Genomic DNA, 23,929 nt, shown 5'->3' with positions numbered 1-23,929 from the left:
CCACATTTGTATTTGGACCTCATCCAGTAGCGTGTCTTTGTGTGCTTAGAGTAATCCATGCTAAAGTTCCTGTTACAGACACCACCCTAGCATTTCCCTGAAAAGTCAGAGAAACTATTGCTAAGACAATTGACTGTAGGGAAATAAGATCTGTACTGTGGACGCAGCTTACTGGTGGCCCAAGTCCACAAGCAAGCGATAACAATAAAACAGTGCTGAAGGATGGGAGAACTCTATCTTCAGGCTCCACATCTGTTTCAGAATGAGCAAATGAAGGAATGAAGAAACATTTACTAGCTGCCAAACACTGTTCTAAGTGCTTGGCACATGAATACAAAAGCAAAGTTTGTTCCTGCCCTCAAAAAATTCAGACATAATAGGAGTCCCCAATCAAAGGAGAGTGATGGACGAGGCGCATTTGGTTTTGGTAAGTGAGGCTGAGGCAGAGATAGTGAGTGATGCCACTCCACTGCAGAGTGGATTAATGCACTCCACCCAGGAATAAAGGGAGGTTTGATTGGATTTTTGTTCATAGGCTCCCGAATTGTGGGAGGAATGGCAACCAGAAGGGCAGTATACTCACAGCGGCCAGGAGACTGGAGAAAAAGAGCTGGTCAGAGAATAGAGTGGAGTGAAGGATGGTGGCTGGAAATTTCCAGGAATTATGGTTCCCAAGAGGCAGTGACTAGTCACATTAGCAGGGTTTCCAGTTAGAAGTTTCTCGAGAGCAGTAAGGCAAAGCAAAGGAACGTTGACACAAATGAATCCATGATGTGTCCTTTCCTTGCTGATGGCTTTCCATGCCATGGCTAAATAAATGCCTTTGCTAACTGTCAGACAAACTATGGGGAATCTTATTTCTTTCCAACCTTGAATCTGAACCTGAGAGATTCTCTCCCTGAGAGAAGCGTAGAATATGGACCATAATCAGTAAAAATGGATCTGAATTAATCCCACTGAAGTGAAGGAAGGGCCATTTGGAGAAAAAGGAGTATAGAATGGAGAACAAGTAGAGAATGCCTAATGAGCTCTTTGGGGGTGGGTGGGGATTATATCCTATCTATGTTGAATCCATTTGAACTTCTTTGGGGGGACACCCTAGGCATGAGTCATTATCCAAGCTACGAGTAAATTTGTCTTTTGGACACTGAAGGCTTAATGAACCAAAACGTGTAAGAATAAGGATGCTATCTCCATTTTCACTGGAAGTTATACTACCCAGGATGAGGGAGTTTAAAATATACGCTTGAGTGGCAGAAGAGCTTCTGAATCCCAGCATCAGTTCCTTTGGGTCTGATTTGTGTGACACCTTTTTGGAGAAAATCTTTAAGGTCATATTTGGTTCTTCGATGTCAAACACTATTTCATAGTCAATAAACAATAAGTACCCTTTGGGATTTTGTCATTGTGTGATTATAAAAATGTCTTTTGTTACAGAATATTGTTCGCAAAAGTTTATTATCCCTCTCCCCTTTCCAACTTCTCTTTGTGTGTTGGTGTGCTGTCTTTCTATTCCTCCATTAAATTGTAAGTTCCTTGAGGGAAAAGAGTGTTTCCTTTTCTTATTTGTATCCCCAGTGCCTGGAAAACTTAAATGTTTTATTGAATTGCATTAAATTCCCTTCTCATGATTTTATCAAGGAATAAATCCATACATGTATTGCATAAATACACACATATCTATGTCTATATCTATATTTTTTAGATCATAGGATATTCAGCTAGTGGAAGGGACATCAGAGACAATGTAGTCCATCATCCTCACTGAACAGATAGATTGAAAACAAACAAAAAAGAAAAACCAGGTCAGTGGAGGTTATGTGACTTTCTCAAAGCCACACTGGCAAAAAGCATCAGAGGTAGGATTTAAACCCCAATACACCCAGAGTCAGTGTATTTTCCATTGGACATGGATAAAAAATTATATAGACTAGAAAATCTATATTTTAATCAGAAGTTATTGATCTCGCTATCATTTTTAAAATTAGTAAGTGTCTGAGGCCAGATTTGAACCTAGGACCTCCCATCTCTAGGCTTGGCTCTTAATCTACTGAGCAACCCAGCTGCCTCAGCATAAGTTTTTAAGGAAAGGATTTGATTTAGAAATAAGAATCTAGTTGAAAAATATTTTGTCAATGGAAATTAGATTTAGATAATAATGAGTGGAAAATGTTATCTACTGTGAATCAGAAAATGAAATTGTATCACTTTTTCAGAAAATAGATTTAGAATAATGGCAGATGCAATTGTGTTTATTTGTTGGCTCAGTGACTGACCACTGATTTGACTGAATATCTTCACCCCTTCTGATGGCTTAAAAATACCTTATGTTAAGTTTTTACACCATTTATTTGTATGTTTAAGATTGATTATAGATATACACTTTTGTCTACGGAAATCTAGATTTCTGAACAAATGTGGACTGAGGAAATCGTTGGTAAAGAGATCTCAGAGCAGCATTGCTTTGGTAAATTTCTCTAAGAGGACGCCTTGGGAAAACCAGGAAGGAGAATGAACAAGAGGGAAAATATTTTCCTTAACCTTTGGGTTAAAGCTGACTTAAGGCTGTCCTTCTGGCAATGGCCAAATAGTTTCAAGACAACTCTTTAGGAAGATTTGACTGTATTCATTTGTAACTTGTATAGTTGTGCATTTTTCATTGCTTTTTGCTCTCTTGCTTTTATCTCTAAATGAAGCTCCAAATGATCTTTTCTCTAACTTTCTAGTTGACATTTTATGGTGCTTGAAAGCAGCAGGGAAAAGGAATGAGGCCCTTGTTTTTCCTCCTTTTTATTTCCATTTCAGTATAAATTGAACAAGTCATATTGATTTTTCTCTTTTTTGGTTTATCTTTGTCACAGTTTGTTTCCAAGGCTATAAGTCACTTTCATAAAAATTTAATTTGAATGTAATAGAGGACTGGCCAATGAGGGCCCAATCCTTCATAAATATACATACATATAGCCTTCCTGTCAAGTTATATAGGGCATGTGCAGTATTCTTTGCCTGGTTTCAATATTACACGTGGCATTTTACGGATTCATTTTCTGGCTATGAGAGACTAAATGATTGTTACTATGGTGGCGGAGTCTTTAAACTGGCTGAGGAACTGAGTTAGAACTGAGTGAGTACCTACTAACAGTTCAAGAAATGATCTTGTGGCCTCTTCCACAAAAGCTTTTTTGTTTTCTAAAGTATTAAATTCATTCTTAGAATCAATATGAAAATATTAATTCTAAGGCGGAAGACCAGCAAAGGCCAAGCAAGTAGAGTTAAATGATTTGCACAGTCAGAGAAAGTGTCTGAGGTCAAATTTGAACCCAGGACCTCCCATCTTCAGTTCTGACTTTCTATCCACTGAGCCACCTAGTTGCCTTCATAGTAGCTCTTTCAATGAGGAAGATTTCTTCAAGCTGTCAGACGAGGAAACTTTTCACCCAGATGCTCCATGTACTCTGTCTCTCTTATCTCAGGTTTATTCTTTTCTGATCTTAGGTACATGAGTAGCAAGAAATAGAACACACATGGCCTTGACCTTGTGAGCTTCAAAAGATCAGAAGGGCCATCAGAAGCCCCCAAATTTGTGTCAGTAGCATAGTTTTCTGACAGCAACATAAGGTAAATCCTATGATTAATTTTTTATTTATTATTTTTAAAATTTTTATTATTATATTTATTATATAATAATATTTGTATATAATAAATAATTATTATTAATTATATGATTAATTAATTAATCAGCAGAGCAGCCATGACCTCCTTGACACATATACACACATGTTTTTATACAATACACACATATATATGTATAGAGATATAGAGATATACATACCTAGTATAAGTAGATAGAGGAATAGACAGACAGGTAGATAGGGTGGACAGATGGATGGATGGATGGATGGATGGATGGATGGATGGATGGATGGATGGATGGATGATTGAGTGGGTGGATAGTTAGATATTCCGATAGATTGATCAATAGATAGATGATTTAATATCCTGTCTTATTCCTTATGGACCTTAAGTTTGAGCCTGCTATCCACAGGGACCAAGTATACTAGGAGGGGAAAGGGTGCTCTCTGTTTGAGAAACGATTTTTAACTTCTCTTCTTAGTTTCCCTTTTCAATGGCATAATCTGTTGGCTAAGACACCGAGTATGACTAAGAACTAAGCCAGATGAGTGAGGGAACAATATGTCCATTAAGAATGCCACACCAACAATTCTGAGGGATTTATGAAAAGAATGTTTTCCACCTCCAAAGAAAGAACTGCTGGAGTAGGAATGGAGATGAAAACACATGATTTATCACTTGTTTATTTCAGTATATATTTTGGGGTTTGGGTTTTATAAAACCATTCACTTACAAATATGAACAACGTGGAAATATATTTTGCATAAAAATACATGTATAACCAAATTTGAATTGCTTGTCAGATCTGTGAGGGAGACAACTTAGATCACATAACTTTGGTAAACTCTTGTGGAAATTTGTTATTACAAATTTAAAAAAATGAATGTCACACCAAGAAAGTTGGTTGAGAATTCTCGAAGGGATAAGACCTCTTCCAGGTTTCTCCAGGAAGATACGGTACCCCGAAGCCACATTTGTTTCCTACATATGTACCTCGCTACCATGATGCTTGAAGTTGAGTCCATTCTTTTTAGGGATTGAGTGTGAGTGCACAGGAAAGTGTTTCCTGGGTTTAGGGAATAATTTATAATCTCCCCTTGTAATATCTTCTCCATAAAATCTAACTGATAGCCATTCCTTTGTAAAAACTATTTGATATCAACTAGAATATCATCTTGGGGAAGATACCAGAAAGTAACTTGTGAGAAATATTAGAAATTGCAGTCTCCTCAAGATTATTTTTTTAAGTTCAAAGATATTTTATTTTCCCAATTATCTATAATAATAATTTTCAGCATACATTTTCCAAAATTATAAGATCCAAACCATCTCCCTCTATTTCTTCTTCCAAAGTGGATGTGGAAAGCCATCCATGTATTATCATGCAAGGCATACTTCTATATTGGTCATTTTTGTAAGAGCACTCTCAAGCCATCCCTAAATCCCCAAATAAAAATTTAAAAACACTGATGTAAAAGATAGTGTGCTTTGACCTGCATCCATCTAACTTTCTCTGGATGTGGATTGCATTTCCCATCATAAGTCCTTCAGAATTGTTCTATATCATTTCTGAGAGTAGCCAAGTTTTCACAGTTGATAATTGCAAAATATTGTTGTTACCATGCTTTCTTGGTTCTGCTTATTTCCCTCTGTATCAGTTCATGTAGATCTTACGAGCTTTTTCTGTAATCGTTCTGCTAGTCATTTCTTATAGCAAAATAGTATGCCATCACCAACCTATACCACAATTTGTTCAGCCATAGTGAATGATCCTTGTGATGTATTGCTATAATCTCCTTACTAGTATTTTATTTAAAAATTTTGCATATATATTCATTAGTGAAATGGTCTATAGTTTTATTGCTCTCATTTTGCTCTTCCTGGCTTAGGTAACACTATCATACTTGTGTTATAAAAAGAATTTGGTAGCATCCCTTCTCTATTTTCCCAAATAGTTTATGTAGTTTCAGGATTAATTGTTCTTTAAATGTTTGTTAAAATTCATTTGTGAATCTATCTTACCAGAATATTTTTTATTTGCAAGTTTTTTGATGGTTTGCTAAATTTCTTTTTCTGTGATGGGATTATTTAAGTATTCTATTTTCCCTTTTGTTAATCTGTGAAATTTATATTTTTTTAAATCTCCATTTTGCTTAGACTGTCAGACTAATTGGTGTATAATTGTGCAAAATGCCTCCTAATGATTGTTTTAATTTCCTCTTCATTGGTGGTGAGTTCACCCTTTTCATTTTTGTTACTTATGATTTTATTTTCTGTTTTCCTTTTTAAATTAAATTAGCCAATGCATTATTTTTCCACAGAACTAACTGTCTTATTTATTACTTCAATGTTCTCTTTTAATTTTATTAATTTCTCCATTAATTGATATGATTTCCAATTTAGTCTTTAATTGTTCTTTTTCTATTTTTTGTTGCATGCTTTCCCCCTCTATTTTATTACTGTAAGCAGTTAAAGATATAGATTTTCCTCTAACTACTGTTTTTCTTGTATCTTATGAATTTTGATGTGTTTTCTCCTCATTGCAATTCTCCTTAATGAAATCACGAATTGTTTCTATAATTTGTTATTTCATTCATTCCCTTTTTAGCATTAGATTATTTAGTTTCCAATTAATGTTTTATTTCTCTTTCCAAGGTTCATTATGGATTATAATGCTTATCACATAATGATCTTAAAGGGTTATTTTGTTATTTCTGCTTTTTTGAATTTGGTTGTGCAATTTTTATGCTTTAATTCAAGGTCAATTTTTGTGTAAGTTCCATATACTGCTGAAAAGAAGGTATATTCCTTTTATTCCTATTCAGTTTTCTTCAGAGACCTAGTTTTTTCTAATTTTTCTAAAATTTCATTCACTTCCTTTAGTTCTTTTTTTAAAATTCAATTTATCTGAATCTGAAAAAGGGAAGCTGAGGTTCCCCACTAGTATAATTTTGCTGTTTATTTTCTCCTAAAATTCATTTAATTTCTTCTTTAAAAATTTGGAGACTATATCATTTGGTGTTGATCACCTTGTTTTATGGAGTCCCCAAATTTGCTGTTTGTTACAAATAAAGTATGATTGGTATTCCCTCTCTGAGCCAATTATGATGAGAGTAAGATTTAAGTATTGCTCATCACCATCCTCATTCTCCCCTCCACTGTAATAGTTTTTCCTACCTTTTTAGGTAAGGTAATTTACCCCATTCCATTTCTCCCTTCCCTTTTTTCTTAGAGCAATCTTCTTTTTTCACACCTTGATTTTTTTTTTTTGTATATCCTTATCATCCCAATCAGCTTACTCCCACACTCTGTCTGTGTAAACTAACTGCTCTAATACTGATAAAAATGTTTAGTAATTACAAATTTTACCTTTCCACATAGGAATATATAGTTTGACCCAATTGAATACCCTAAATATTCTCTTTCTTTACCATTTTAGCCTCCTCTTGGGTCTTTTATTTAGTCACTGATTTTTCTGTATAGGTCTGGTCTTTTCAACATGAAAGTGTAGAAATCTTCTATTTTATTAAATGGACCCCCTCCTCCCCTGAAAGAATATACTCAGTTTTTCTGGGTAGGTGATTCTCTGTTACAAACCTAAATCTTTTGCCACAATAGTGTATCCCAGGTCTTCTGATCCTTTAATGTGGAGGCTTCTAAGTCCCATGTAATCCTGACTCTGGCTTCATGGCATTTGAATTTCTTCTTTTTCTTACAATATCTTCTCCTTGCCTCAACGGCTCTTGTCTGTATCTATAATATTCCTAGAAGTTGTCATTTGGGGATTTATTTCTAGAGGTGAACTGTGAATTCTTTCCATTTCTATTTTTATTCTACTTGTTCAAGAATATTAAGGAAGTTTTTTTAATAATTTCTTATATTATGATGTTTATTTTTTTTTAATCACATCTTTCATGTGGTCCAATAATTCTTAAATTGGCTCTCCTGGATCTATTTTCCAGATCATTTTTTTGATGAGTTATTTCATGTTGTCTTCAGTTTTTCATTCTTTTCATTTTGTTTTATTGTTTCTTGATGTCTCATGAAATCATTAGCTCCTATTTGTCCAATTTTAATTTTTAAGGAATGATTTTCTTCCATGAGCTTTTAAGCCTCCTCTATTTGACCAATTCTGCTGTTATTTTTTCTTGCATTGCTTTCCATTCTGTTCCCCATTTTTTCTCTAATTCTAGGAATTGATCTTGAAACTTTGTTTTGAGTTCTTCCATAGCCTGAGACCAATTCATATTTTTCTTTGAAGCTTTGCCTATTTGCTTTGCTTTCACCACCTTTTCTGTGTCTGTGCCTTGTTCTTCTTTGTCTCTATGGTTAGGTGTGGGCTATTTTTAATGTTCATTTTCCCAGCTTTTTTCTTTATTTCTATTTTAATCTTGAAGAGGGGCTGTGCTCTCAGGGCAGAGTGGGAACTCCCTTAAACTTCATTTTTCCTTGCTGTTACCCTTAGTCCTCTTTTTAGGTTTTGTCAGGTCTCAATTCTTCCAGGGAGCTATGGTGGCGTATAGGCTGGGAGCTCTGAAAACCCCGTCCCCCTGGGGGTTCAGTCATTGACTGGGACTGCTAAAGACTTTCAGATCCCAGAACACGGTGAGCTGCCCTCTTCTGGACCTCGATGTCCAGCCTCAGGCTCGGGCAGGGACTTTGGGGGTCACTCGGGGCTCGAGCAGTGAAGGCACCCTGTGTGTGGACTCACCCCAGGACTTGACCATGTGCCTTGAGCTTGGGTAGGGGCCCTGGGCCTTGCTGAGGGCTTGCACAGACCAGGCAGCGTCACAGGCTGCCATGCGTTGGGATTCAGGACGTTTTTCAGGCTTGGCCAAGGGCTCTGGGCCTCCCCTTGTGCTGACACCAGCCAGGCACAGCCTCCCCGAGATGATGACCCCTAGACCTGCCATGGCAGAGTCCGCTTTCTTCTTGGAGCCCATCTAGAGACGTGGAGGATAGGAGGGGGCGCAATCAATGTCACAAGATGTCAAAAGAAGCTCTAAAACTGTCTGGTTTCTTTCCCCAAAGGGTACGGAACATGTCGTCTGGTAGGTGGCCCAAGTTCACGTTCAGCATAATTTGCTGCTTACTGACTTCTTCCGTTAGAGCTGCACATATATGTAATTAGAGCCCATACAACTAACATACACATTCATGCATGTACATGCACTTTATGTGCCCTTATCCCTAAAAGTTGTTCGTAAATAGCCCCCACGTGCCTTGTAGGCTCTTCCCACTCTGTGAAACAGCCCGGCCGAGCCATCCTGACTCACCACGCCCTTGGGGGGCGTTTATGTCAGCCTTTCAGCGGCATCGTCTTTTACCTCATATAAAGACGGATTTTCTGCAGAACAGCACAGCCAGCTTTGCAGAGAAAACGAGGTTTCCTCTCGGGATCCCCTCCTGCTCCGCACAGAGAAGATCTCAGATACTGCCCCGGCGGAGCGCCGGCGTGCCTCGGGGTTCGGGCTTTCTCTGCCAAAGTCCAGCGCCTTCCTGCTAGATAAAACTCAGCCACAGAAGCTGACATGCACAAAGCAGTGAAGAGGAACATAACCGGCTGCACCATGAGGGAGGCACCTCGAGTGATGACACAGGGACAGCTGAGGACGGCATGCAGGCGTCGGGGCGAGTCTCACGAACACCATGACAGTTTTGTGTGCTTGTGTGTGTGTGTGTGCGTGTAGGGAGGGCTTGCGGAGTACATTGTGATTAGAGACATTTGTCAGATTCCTCTAAATGTCATAACAAACGGATGTTTATGGCACAAAAGCCTAAATAGCTCTTTAAGGAAAAAAAAAGAATGAAAAAGCTACGCCTTCACATCTGAAATATCGTGTCAGATAATCACAGTCTTGTATTTTGCATCATTTGAAAGTCCTGATACAGCAGATGCCAAGTACATGTTTTTGCGTGTATGGATTCGGTATTGGATGCACACAGGCAGACTTGAGTGGCTCCAGAAGGCTCCTGGAATTCCTGTTAAGAGCGCGGCTATTCCTTTTGACCTTGTGAGGACAATATTTATAAATCCACCAGTGATTCCCACAATGAAGAGATTTTGGTTTTTGTGTGAGGGCTGGTTTGCTAGGAACGTGGTTATTCATAATGTGTTCTTTGGCATTGATTCAAGGCTATCATCTCAGTAAAGTGTGATTCAGGGGCTTTTTCTTCTCTGATAATGCCTGATTCCCGCCAGAAGGTGCCCTTTCTCCTTCATTTCTATGTAGTTACTTACATTTTCTGTGCCCTACAAGTATTTCTGCCCTCTTCCACCAGGACCAGATTCCTGTCTACAACTTGAATCAATTATTCATTTTTCACAAAAATGATAACACGCAATACTCACATTACAGGATTATAGCAATGAAAGTATTCATTTGAGACCTTTTTAAGTGTGAGTTACTGTTTAGCAGGAATGATAATTACAGAATGACGTTTCATATAACAATTTGTGATGAATGTAACATATGATCAGAGATCTAGAGATGGAAGGGATATCACATGCTGTCTAATTCGACCCCTTCATTTCAAGGTAATAGTTACTTTAATAACAGTTTGTGAAAATAAATAACTAGAGCAGGGCTCAGCCATGCATTTCAGTAGTGGGGTTAAGATGAGCTTTTCAGGGTGAAAGAGTCTCTAAATAGAAAGAGTAGGCAGGAGAGAAGAAAAATATGGAAAAATCTAAAAGTGGAAAAGTACATAAGGACAACAGGAGTAAAAGAATGGAAAAAATGAAAGGTTGAAAAGGAGAGGAAGAAAATAAAGTCACACCTTTGGTTTGGCTCATGTGTCATCTATCTATCTATCTATCTATCTATCTATCTGTCTGTCTGTCTGTCTGTCTGTCTGTCTGTCTGTCTGTCTGTCTGTCTATCTATCCATCCATCCATCTATCCATCTATCTATCTACCTATCTATCTATCTATCCATCCATCCATCCATCCATCCATCCATCCATCCATCCATCCATCCATCCATCCATCTATACATCCATCCACCCATCCATCCATCTATCTATCTATCTATCTATCTATCTATCTATCTATCTATCTATCTATCTATCTATGTATCTGTCTTTTTGAATACTTAAGCTTCATAAATTTAATCATCTGATGAGCCCTTTCCTGGTGATAAATTTCTCTGTACTACATCTGATTGAGAACTATTCTGAAAAAAGAAATAGCAAATACCAATATTTTGAGTTTATAAAGTATTTTGAACTTGAACTTTTATTATGTATTTCTAGTATTTCATAATAAGATATCTACTCTTAACTGGAGATGTAATGGAAACACCACAATTATGATTCTCAGCATCGCATGTAAAAATGAATGGTAAAAATAGAAAAGATGAAATTGGAAAAAAAATGGGGAGTCTTGAGTATATACACACAGAATTTTTAAAATGTGGATAGTTTAATTTTAAAGGTATTTAAGGATTAATACCTATATATCTATCTAGATACCTATAACTATCTATTTTCTATGTATATTACCTACATCTGTGTGTATGTCTATCTGTATATATATATATACATATCTGTCTATCTGTCTGTCTGGCTGTCTGTATGTATCTGTCTACCTATCTTTAAAAGAGTGGGAAAGATCACAGATGGCATATCTAATAACATGAAATATGATTGAGAGAAGCTTCACAAATATTGACTCATATGTCCACTATATCTTTAAAATTTAGGATGGCCTAGAATGCATTAAGGGTATATCCAATGAAAACATGAGTAAAGAAAGGGCTGTCTTTTCAAGAAAAAAAAATTCTAAAGTAATCTGCATCTTCCTAGTCAAACAAATGACTGAAAGTTTTTGAAAATTTAAAATTCTTCTATTTCTTGTTTATTGATTTTAATCAAACATTTTCACTTGGTGGAATAAAATGCAGTCTTAAAGGGCTTGAAGCAGAATATTTCTCACATGTGAAAATGACTTAAGATTTCATGAGAAATTTAATCATGGAGGTAGCTGTTCAGTGATCTGCTGAGCATTCACATTAATTGAGTAGAAACAGCCTGGCATTGTGAAACACCAACATCACAGCAAGGAAGGGCTCAGTTGCACTCCAATCCCTAATCTATATGGATTTTGTCACCTTGAACAAGACATTTAAGCTCTCAGCGACTTCAGAAACTCTGAAACGTCTGTCTACGTCAGACTATGTGCTGAATTAAATTGGTAGAGGGATTTCTTTTGAGGAATTTCCGAATCAGAGAAATCATGGGTCTTGAGACATAGCTCACTCACATAAAGTATTTCCCAATGTCAAATGTCAAATAGAATGATTCCCAATGATCATAAACCTCGATAGATAATATGAATTGCAAATGCATCCTCTAAGTCCTGCTGGCATACTTCATCATGCTTCAGGAGTGATCGCTTCTTGAAGACAAGACCAGTTGAAAACAAACCACAACAAGTTCCTTCAAACCACAAACTTTGATTATGGAGCCAGAGCCCCAATATGTCTCTAGTCTATTGAACATCCTGGGGACTTTGCTGATGTGTATATTGAGATTGCTCAGCGTTCTCCCCCTGTTCTAGGGGAGCGTACCAATGTCTAATTCGGGAATCCAATGAACATGGAGAAGTTTAATGGCTGCTGTGGTTGTGATGATGTTGGCTGTAGGTGTCCACGTGCTTTGGGTAGATCTGTGAATTGGTCTGAGCATTCTTGAAAGCAATTAGAATGAAAAAATAATTAATCTGGACATACGCTTTGTTCCAGGATTATCACTAGTAGGCAAAGTGGTCAGAGAAAGAGGGAAAGAATTCATATCTACACAAATATTTATAACAAAACTTTTTGCTAGAGTACAAAAACTAGAAGTGACACGGATGATATGTGAATGTAATAGAATATTATCATGCCATGAGGCATTACCAAAGGGCCTGAGTCAGAAAAGCCTAAAAAGACTTGTATAGACTGGTATACAGTGAAGCTAGAAGAATGGAGAGAATAATTTATACCGACTGTGAAAATGAATAGGAAACAACTTTGAAAGACTGTGAAATCTGATCAATATAATGAACAATCAAGAGATCAAAAGACCGATGAAGTATATTTCTCTCCTTTGTCCAGAGAGATGATGGAATAGAGACACTTCCATCTTTGAGGGGGGAGACCTTGTGGGAAATGAAAGTGATGCAAAAAAAGAGAAAAAAATGTCAATAAGACATCTAAAAAAGTACACTGGAGAGAGCAGAAAGACATTCAGAAAGGCTCATAGAGAAGCGAAGCAGGGAAGCTTTTTGGGTTATATTAAGTGCACTTTTCAAAAACAAAGCAATATAATAGAAATTCACAGTTTCACAAAGAATTTGTTTTTCCTGTTCCTTATGTATTGAAATTTTCATTTGTTGATTCTTTAAACATTCATAATAAAAAAAATTAAAATTAAAAAAAAAACGTAAAGTGCTAAAAAAATCCACAAACTAGCCAAACTCTTGAGCAGGAAGTTGACTATCAGAAGATGAGTATTTTGGCCAGAAAGACCTATGAAACAAATAAAAATGATGAAAGGGTGTTGATTTTGCTGCAATTCCTTTTGTTTTTCTGTAGCGTTTAGTGACAGAACGGATGAAAAGAGGGTAGAGGGAGCTAAAAATTACACAATGTTTAGTCTGTCTATAAACATTAGTTTACTTGCAGATTCTCTGATGTGAATCTTTATCTAATTAATCCCCAAATAGTAGATATTCTACTGTGGGAACCAACTTACATTTTATATTAACATTTTCACTTATATCAGTGAAATCAAAAGCCAAAGAAATTGTAGCAAAGTGAAAAAAAAAACATTTATAGGGTTTCTTTGAAGATGCAAATAAAGGAGGCAGAAAAATGTCTTCATGTTAAGAAAATGCATCTTTTAATATGTCTTCTAATGCATAGTATTAGCACAAGCAAAAAGGCCACTATCAGCTAAATGTCAAGTGGTTAAGGAGACCAGAGATCAAGTCTAGCTTCAGACATTTACTAGCTGTGTAAGCATGGGCAGGTTTAAGCTGTTTGCCTCAGTTTGCTCCACTATAAATTGGAGAAAATGCTAGCACCTAGGATCATTTTGAGAACTAAGTGAGATAATGCTTGCAAAGCACTTTGCATAAAGTCTGGTGAAGGGTGGGTGCCATATACATATTATGATGATTACTGCAATATAAAAGGAGCAACATCTGTAAGAGAGGATGAAGAAATCTATTCTATGCAAAACTTGATAAGATCCTCCAACGCAAGTCAAGCTTTGGCTTGAAGCTCAGCTATCTTTATTTGAAGGTCTGCACCATGGAAAAGGAACTATGCAAAGGTTTATGGACCACTCAGAAGCCTTAGGCTGTATCCGCCATACTTTCTTCACAAGGAGTCAGAAGGTCCTAGATTTAATACTCATCAAACATCATAAAAAATGAAATCAATGAGAAATCAAAGTGAAAGGAAACAATTGGGTACCAATCGGATGTCATAATTAGCTGTCCTTTTGCAGTAGTTAGACTTCTGTTAGGGCAAAATTCCTATTAAAATAGAAGGATAAATATGAGTAGACAATGTATATCATCAGAACTTAACCGATCTCTTTAAATGACCTCTTACCACTTCTTCCAGGGTCTTCATTCATGGCTAGGATGCCTGCTGACTCTGGATATTCTCTAAGGCTCCATCCTGGGGCTTCTTTACTTGTTCTACACTATTTCACTCGGTGAACTCATCAGATCCCAGGATTTCAGTTATCATCTTGATGAGGATCATTCTAAGATCTATTTATCCAACCCTAATGGTTCCCTTGACCTCTAGTGTCATTTCCAATTGCCAATCAACTGCTTCCAGCTGGAATTCCCATGGAAATCTCAAACTGAACACATTCGAGAGTGGGCTTTTCCCTCCTCCTCCCCAAAGCATCCCCTTCATAATGTCCTTGTCCCTCTCAAAGCATCATTACCACTTTACTGTTACCTGGGCTCATAACTATCTGCTATGTTTAACCCCTTATTCTCTCTCCCTTCCTTTTCCTCCCTCATATCCAAACTGCTGCCACATCTAGTAGATTTGACCTTTATAACTCTCATATATATATGTTCTCTTCTTTCCCCAGACGCTGCCCTCATCAATCCACGCTTAGTTTTCCTGACTCCAGTGTCCCCTCTTCAGTCCATCCCTCCTCACTCCTCAAAATGAACTTTCTAAAGCACATGTTGGACCACGTCCTCCCCGATGTATGACTATTTAGGGGATGCTGATCCAGAGTAGAGTATAGCCGTGGCCTCCCCTGGTGTAGTGTGAGTGACCGGCAGAGCCAGCATCAGCGTGGGCATCCCTAGGGAATGTAAGAGTCAGCAAAATGTTGCCATAGAAGGGCAGACAGCATGGCATTTGAATGCCAGTGGGCAAGGAAGATTCTTAAGGGGGAAGATGGAGGATTCATATTATATTTAATTCTATAAGCATTCTATTTTATCTTCCTATATGGGGAGATGATATATGTATCTTCTAAGAATTTCATCATTATTATGGAAGTTTGAAGGATTCTACACAGAGAGGGGGTACAGGAATGAGTTGATTTTGCTGGAATGATATTTTTTAAATGGATAAATGAGAAAGAGAGATGTCCTGGAAGATGGGCAGAGGATTGAATCTAACATGGCTTCCAGCCACAAGGCCTCCTCTAAGATGAGGGGTCTCGCCAGAGGCTAGTGACTCCAGAAAGCTGAGGGAAAGGGAGTCCCAAGAGATTGGTCTTTCCAGAGGCTGCAGCCTCCAGAAAAGCTAAGGAAAGGGGAGTTAGCCTTTTCACTCACCATGTGACAGGCTAAGGGAAGCAGTCTGAGGTCTCATGCTTGAGCTCCTTCATGGTGGAGTTCCATGGTCAAATCCCTCTCACAGGAAGTGATGTGAAATATAAAGGCCATTCTTTACATTACTTCCTGTGTCTTTCATGTGCCAATTGTGGCTTAAACTTGGCTTTGGATGGCCCAGGGGGTCAGTCAGTTGTTTCTGATTTGTCTCTTGGTAGCACACGCAAGTCATAGGCCTTCCTCTCCCACACTTAGTCTTCAAGTGGGGGTGTATACATTCCTGGTTGCTAAAATTCTAAAGACTAAGCAGGGTGGAACAAATCTAAAATTCACATTCAGAAGTAGGCATAGACAATGGGGTTACCAAACAGTATCTGGTCTTGGGTACAGTACCAGCACTGTTACACCCTTTAAACTTTTTGTCATCAGTTGCCTGGTCCCCTTATTATCTTGGCTTGAGAGGTCCTCAAACTACTGCTATTTCTAGCACCATCACCTTGTCCTACCACTGATGTTTCATTTATGTAGGCTTTGGATCAACCTCCTTTCTTAGTGTCACAAATCTTTCTTTCTTATCTCTTATGTTTTCTTGGGCTGGGAAAATTTCTCACTCTAACATTTTGTTTGCACTGTTATACTTTAGAGAGAAGTATTTCTTTATTGGCACTCAGGGATTCAGTATCACCTTTCATGTTTCTCCTGAATTTTGGATTTGGACATCAAACTTTCTATTTAGTTCCGATCTTTTCTTTAGGACTCTTTGGAAATCATCTATTTTATTAAATGCCCATACTTTCCCCTCAAAATATATAGTCAGTTTTGATGGGTAGGTGATCCCTGCCTGTAGACCCAATTCTCTTGCCCTTCTGAATATCATATTCCAAGCCTTATGGCCTTTTAGTGTGGAGGCTGCCAGATCCTGTGTAATTCTTATTGGTGCTCCTTGATATTTGATTTTGTCTCTTTATGGCTTCTTGTAATATTTTCTTCCTGGGTCTTATCTTTTAAGTATTTAATGTAAAGGGTGATCTATGGACTCTTTCAATATCTTGGATAATTTCTTGGATAATTTATTATAGTATGATGTCAAGGCCTCTATTTATTCCAGGTTTTCCAGTAGACCAATGATTCCCAATTGTCTCTCCTAGATCTGTTTTCCAGGCCCATCATCTTCTTAATGAGATATTTCATGTTTTCTTCTCTTTTGTCATTCTTTTGACTTTGCTGTATTCATTCTTGCTGTCTTGTGAAATCATTAGCTTCTACTTGCCCAATTCTAGTCTTTAAAGACTGGGTTTCAGCTATAATCTTTTCATTTTTCTTTTTGGTTTACTCTATCCTGCTCTTCATGACTTCCAGCAGTTCAATTCTGGTCTCCAATTTGCTTATCATGTGATTTCTGGGCTTCCTATTCCAAGTGGGAGATTCTGTCTTTTAAACTGTTATTTTCTTTTTTAATTACTCGCATTTCTATTTCCCACTTTTCTTGCCAAGTTTCTTCTATCTTTCTTACTTGGTTCTTGAATTCCTTTTTGAATTCCTCAAGAGCTTATGACCAATTTCCATTATTTTTTGAAAGTTTGGATGTGTTTGCTTGTTTATCACTCTCTGCTGTCATTTCTATACTCTGCTATTTTTCTCCATAGAAGTTATCCAATGTCAGAGGTTTGTTCTTTTCTTTTCTTTCCTTTTTTGGGGGGGATAATTACAGATTTATAGTTCTTGGGTGTTGGTGGCCATTGCTGTGTTAGTTTTTTCTTCTCTTCCCAGCCAGAAGTCTGAGTGAGGAGGGCAGGCAGGTCTCTGTGTATGGAGCTACAGAGTGGTTTTTGCCCTGAGGCTATTTTTCCAGTTTCCACTGCCATGTGTGCGGTGGGTAGCCCTTCTCTGCCCTATCTCTGTGTGCAAGCTCCACATTCCTCAGCCATAGGTCCCAAGTCTCCCTGCACTCAGGGGTAAGTCTATGGTGCCCTCAGCCAGCCCCCAAGAACCTAGAGATTGTCCCAAACACTTGCTTTGACTCTGGATAATGTGGGGGAGGGGTGATCAGCTCACTCTTTGGTAGGTGTAAATTTCCCCCCTCCCCAATAGTCTGGAAATATCCAACCCCCACCTACCTTCGAGGCTGTACCCTACAATAGAGCCCTTCTCTTGTCTGATTTTGATTTTTGTCCTTTTGAGATGCTTTATATTGGTTGTTTGTGAGGAGGAGAAATCCCTTGCTTCTACTCTGTGGCCATCTTAGCCCCAAAGTCTGACATACTTCTCCTTTCCATACATTTAATTTTTATGTGCTAGTTTATTTCTTAAGGAGATATTTTGGAGTCTCAGAGATGATAATTAATATCAAAACTTGAGGAACTATCTAAACCAACGTCATCACTGAATTTGGGTTACTGAGCCCAAAACATGTTCAATAAACAGGGAAGTGGTGTGATTTCTGTCTAGAGATTCCTGCTTCTAAAGAGGAAAAGCTCCTTTTTTTTTTTTACCATTATTCAGGATGTTAAACCTCTACCTGGAAATGATTTTATTTCTGGGATATAACCAGAGCCTTTCCAGAATTAGAATAGTAAATTAAAAACTATTTCTTATTTAATATGAATAACCTAAGGGAAAAGTAAATTATTGGGTCCCACAAGAAAGAATATTAAAATAGGATACTCCCAAGAAAGTTTTTTGACAAAAGATTTAAAACTTGATTCTGTAGTTAAATTTATGACTTCTGTTAAAATGTGTTGGAAGTTTGAAATTTAGATTTTGTCAGGCCATTTATGGGATTGCTAATTAGAAATTTTAAACTTCACCTTGCTACTGTACTGTCCAAATGTAGAAAAGACGATGCCATTGCGTAATGCCACAAATGGTTGGAAGCAGGTCTTCAAAGACTTTATCATTGTCCCCGTCAACCATAAATTATAATCCTTAGTTTTCCTTTATTTAATAGCTCATGGGAGAGGTCAGGAAGGTGACTCCCTCTATATATCTATATGGAATGAGGCTCTCTGCTGTACTAGAGATGGAAACTTGGTGAATTATAGTGGGGGAAATTTAGAGAGGTTGCACCAGGAAGTAAGCAAAAGAAGGAGGTTGAATCTTGAGCCTCTCCCCTATACTACTTCCTGTTTCTTCCTTCCCAACAGTCTTGGTGGAGATTTTCTCACAGATGGTAAATTGTAAATTTTCCCACTATTAACCAATCCTACAAAGTAGTACTTTAACTAAAGTATCTTTTATTCTTTGGGGAGAAGGGGATATGATGAGGTTGGGGAAAGAGGAAAATTAAGGTCACCCTAAATGCTAAATGATCTTGTTGATTGAAGGCTTTTGAAATAAAAGTCTCTTCAGAAAACAAAACAAACAAACAAACAAAACCCCTCCCCATAAGGGTAGATAATAGCAGCACTGCTAACACATCTCTTCTGGGCAAAACCAGATGTCTCTTCAGCTCCCAGTATAAGTAGAAGGGAATGGCCAGAGAGGAGATGAAGGGGTCTGTCCTCCATCTTCAGGCAGAAGCAGCCAAGTGAATTCCCAGGCTGCTGGAGCCCCTAACTGCCTTTCCCTCAAGCTTCCATTGGAACGATCTCTCCCCTCCTCCAATGATGTGTGGGTTCCAGATGTTCTGAACTCTCATTGCTTTGCACATCCAGCTTGTGTCTTTGCCCAAATTTCTTCATTCACATTGCTACGGTTGATCCATGTGCATTGGTACTGGATCCATAGGTATGTACAAAAAACTAAAAGAATGACAAACAGACTCTAAATTTGTTGGATGAATGAGCTTTTGAGTGATTTACACAAAACTGTGCACAAGAAATGAACAGATTCAGAGCAAGTAAATGGGTTTCCGTCTTGAGTGATAAGTACTTACACCAATGAGACCAGTAATTCCCTGAAACTTTGAACTAATTAATAGGAATTGGGTATAGAGCCCTGAACCACTTTAAGATTTCCTGAGGGACATCCAGAAGAATTGAAAGGATATGATTTAACTCTGTAATAACAAAAAGATAGAAGATATTTATTGCCAAGAAAGGGAGGAAGGCAGGAAGGGAGCAAGGAAAGAAGAGAGTAAGGAAGAGGGGAGAAAGGAATGAAGAGAGGAAATACAGGCATTTAGTAAATATCTACTATATGCCAAGCACTGTGATAATCCCTTTACAAATGCTTTCCAGTGTTAACAACATGAAATGTTATAAATGTGACAAATGTTAAGGCATCTAGGGAACAAAATGGGTAGACCACTGGCCTAGAGAGAGGAAGATCAAAATTCAAATCTAATCTCAGATACTTTAATTAGCTAAGAGATCCTAACATGAAAACTTCTAGGAATACCAAAGCCAAATTCCAGAGCTCCCAAATCAATAATAAATTACTGTTAGCAACCAGAAACAAACCATTAAACTATTGTGGAACCAGTCAAGATTACACAAGATTTACCAGTTTCTACCTTAAAGGATCAAAAGGCTTACAAACAGGTATCCCCTAGCCAGTGAGTCTTTGTTGAACTGTGCACTTCGCCCTGTGTGCCTAGCCTGCCTCTATTGGTTGCTTAGAGACCTTAAAACAAGGATCTAGATTATGCTTCCCAGGATCCCCAACAGATCTGAAGACTGTGCAAGGAGTGTCTCACAACTATAGTTCTTAAGAAGCGCATATGTCTTATCTGAAAGCTGAGCTTACATTGAATTGTTTTCCTGTTCCTTTGAGTACAAGATATTTGGGGAGGGGGCAGAATACTTATTTTTTGTATTTCCAGGACCTGCAACTGTTCACTCTCCTTTTTCCAACTTGGAAAAATCCCTAATCTTTTTTCAATGAGAAATCTGATTACCTAATTTTGTACCCTAGTTAATTTCTTTCTTTTAATTAACTGGTCTTATTTAATTGATTGTTTTTAATATATAAAAATCTGTTTCCTCCTATCTTCAGTGCCCAGTGCCAAAGCTGTTAAAGGCTTGGAACCAATTTCTCATGCATTTGGCATGCGTTGCTTAACAAATCAATATGCTCAGAAGCTCAAACTTTTGTCCCCTTGGGCATTCAATCTTTCAACTGCCACACTCTTGAAAACCTTGTTTATTATTTAGGAGGTAAAGGAAGAGGAATAAACATTTATGTCACACCTACTGTGTGCCAAACACTGTGACAAGCATTTTAAAAATTACATAAACTATTTCATTTGAACCTGACATCAACCTTGTGAGATAGGTGCTATTAGTATCCTCATTTTGCATTTTAGAAACTGAGGCAAACAGATTAAAGTTAAGTGCCTTACCCATGGACATACAGCCAGTAAATGTCTGAGTCCTGATCTGACCATAGGTCTTCCTGATAGGGGAAGAGCTGTATTTATTATGCCACAAGTTTTGTACATCTATAGGGAAGACTCAGTTCACTAAAATGAAAAACAGTTTTCCATGTTTGGAAATGTATGTTAGGTCAAAATCAAATTGTATCTATATGTTTATATATGCATATATACACATATGTGTGTGTTGGCATGTTGTATCTTTTGAAAGCTTGGCTTTATTTTAGAATACATTTTAACTGTCCCCACTCCACTAAACAATTAACGTCTTATTGATTTTCCCTTCAGTTTCCATTAAACAGATTTAATCATAACTTTCAACAATTTTTTCAGAATAGCTTTTATTTTGGTTGTGTTTTACTTGCATACACAGCAAGTATATTATGTGTACATTCAGAGAAAAGTTCTCTCTAATTCTTTACCTAAGGAAAGATATAGATAAACCAGTGTTTTGCTTGACTATGCGTATTTGTTACAAGAACATCGTTTTTATTTTTTCCATTAGATTAGGTATATGAGGGAGAGAATTCTATGAATTAATAAAAGAAAATGTAGAGGAGTGGATGTGATGAATGAGATATGCTGCATGCATTTTCAGTTGAGGTCACTGTAACTGTTTTACTTTGTTTATGAGAGACTTAATGCAGCAAGAACAATCTAGAACTATTTTCAACATGAACACAACCCTTCAACAAAACTTTTAAGAAGATGGGAGAGGTAAAATCATAATATTATAATCAGGCAAGGGAATTTCAGAGTTCATGGTAATGGAAATAGAATACTGTGGTTGATGATAAGATCTAAGGTAGGAAAATCTTCATATGTAGCTGAAATAAGGTGGAGGAGTAGATCAAAGGAAAGGAGTAGTTTTGAGAGACTGGGAGGTTGGGGTATTTAATCACTGAATTGGGGAGAAGAGAAAGACTAAGTCAGACACTGACCTCATAGATGGACAGAGGGTGTCCTGGAGGTTGATGGATAATAGCTACCAGAATCTTGATTGGATGATAAATATAGACTTATATGGTGAGCTTACTAAGTGATGGAGTTAGAGGCAAAGCCTGGAAGAGGCACTGGGGAGCAAGGAGCATTCTAATTGAGTCTACTCTGACCAGAGACATTGGGCTTTTGGCGAAACTGCAGCTGGTGCTAGAGAGGGCAGCAGGGAAACTATATCATCCAGCTGGAGCCATATTTCAGTGAGTACAAAAGGATGGAAAGAATGAGAAATAAAAAGTTCAAAGATAAAAGCAAGGTTGTTTCCTATGAAATAAGCATTCCAGAGAACACAACAGACAAGGTAGGATGCTTTAGAGCATGATGTCAGGGAAAAGGGCTCTTGGTTGTTATTGAGTTGTTTCAATGATGTCCTACTCTATAATCCCATTTAGGATTTTCTTGGTAAAGTTATTGGAGCAGTTTGCCATTTCCTTCTCGAGATCATTTTAAAGAGGAGGTACTGAAGCAAGCAAGATCCAATGAGTTGTCCAGGGTCACACAGCTATATGTGCCTGACACTAGATTTGAATTCAGGAATATGAGTCTTCTCAACTTCAGACCTGGCATTCCCTCCTAGTTTTACCTCCCAGCTGCTAGGGAGTTTAGGAGATGATGATGAGGAATAGATTATTTGTTGTTCAGTTGTTTTAGCTGTGGCTGACATTTTGTGATTCCATTTGTGTGTTTTTTTTTTCTGGCAAAAATACTGGAGTAGTTTGTCATTTCCTTTTCCAGCTCATTTAATAGATAGAGGATATTGAGGCAAATACGGTTAAGTGATATACCCAGGGTCATTAGAAGTAAGTGTCTAAGGCTGGTTTTGAACTTAGATCTCTTCCTGACTCTATATAGAGTGTATGGAAAGCACATTTTGAACAACTGCAACTGGGAATTTAGAATCACTAGAATGAAGAGGGTTTCCCAGGGTGAGAGGTTTTTAATCACTGAGTAATAAGTTCAGGTAGGCTATCATCATTTGTGGGTATCTGACTCAAGGGTGGAGCCATACGAGCATGCCAAGTAGTGGTAGATAGTATGAAGATGACAGGTATGGTAAGGCATTTGGTATGGGGATGAAGTTATAGGAGGCTAGACAGGGTCTTGAGACAATCTGCTATAGAAGAAATTCTTCATCTATACAAGTGGTTTGAATACATGACCAAATAGTTTTCAGAAGAAGAAATGCAATGAGCATTTGAAATAATCCAACGAATCATGAATGGTAAGATGTGTGAAAAGTAAGATATCTCTAAGATTTTGTTTCCTACCCTAAAAAGATGGCAAAGATGATAAAAGACAAATAGTAAGTCAGGAAGGATAAGCACAACAATATACTGTTGGTGGAGCTGTGGATTCATGAAACTTTTGGAAAACATTTTGAAAATTTTCAAGATACTAAACTCTTCATACCTTTTGGCTTAGTGAGCTCATTCCTAAACAAAAGTTCCCCAAAGAATTTAAAGTCAGAAATAAAGATCCTATATGTATGAAAATACTCATTATAGCATTCTTTCTATTCGTTTTTTAAAAAGTGGAAACAAAATGAGTGCCCATCTTTTTGAGAAATGGCTAAATAAAACTTGTTATACCAATAGAAGAATACTATTGCAATGTTAAAAGTCTACCAAATTATTTTACAAAATATTTTAATTTTTAAGCAAGTTTTTTCAGTTACATGGAGAAACAGTTTTTGACAGTAGATTTCTGACATTTTAGAATTCAGATTTTCTCCTGACCTCCCATCTCTCCATTCCTGTAGCAGTAAATCGTTTTATATAGGCTATATTAGTACATTCATGCAATACATAAGGATATGCATGGTTTTATGGCCCTTTGGGCCTGGTTCCATATGGCTTTACAGAATGTATCAGTTCATAACTCCAAACTTAATTTAAATGCAACAATGGTTTTAGTTTTTTATTCTAATAATTAAATATAATGACTTCCTCTTGAAAAGTTCTATATCAAGGTTTATCAAGAGGTAGTAAGAGGGAGTGGAGCCAAGATGGCAAGAAAGGTACATAGACCCTCTTAATCACTACCAAATTAAACATGAAATAACTTTAATATAAGGTCCCCAAATGAATTCTGGGATGGCAGAACCTAGAAAAGAATGTGGTGAAAATTATTTTTGGCCCAAACAATTTAGAAGACTGACAAAAAAGATATATGATACCAG

This window comes from Monodelphis domestica, chromosome 7 (assembly GCF_027887165.1).
Source record: "Monodelphis domestica isolate mMonDom1 chromosome 7, mMonDom1.pri, whole genome shotgun sequence".
NCBI classification, from domain to species: Eukaryota; Metazoa; Chordata; class Mammalia; order Didelphimorphia; family Didelphidae; genus Monodelphis; species Monodelphis domestica.
Note: the sequence above shows the minus strand (reverse complement) of the source record.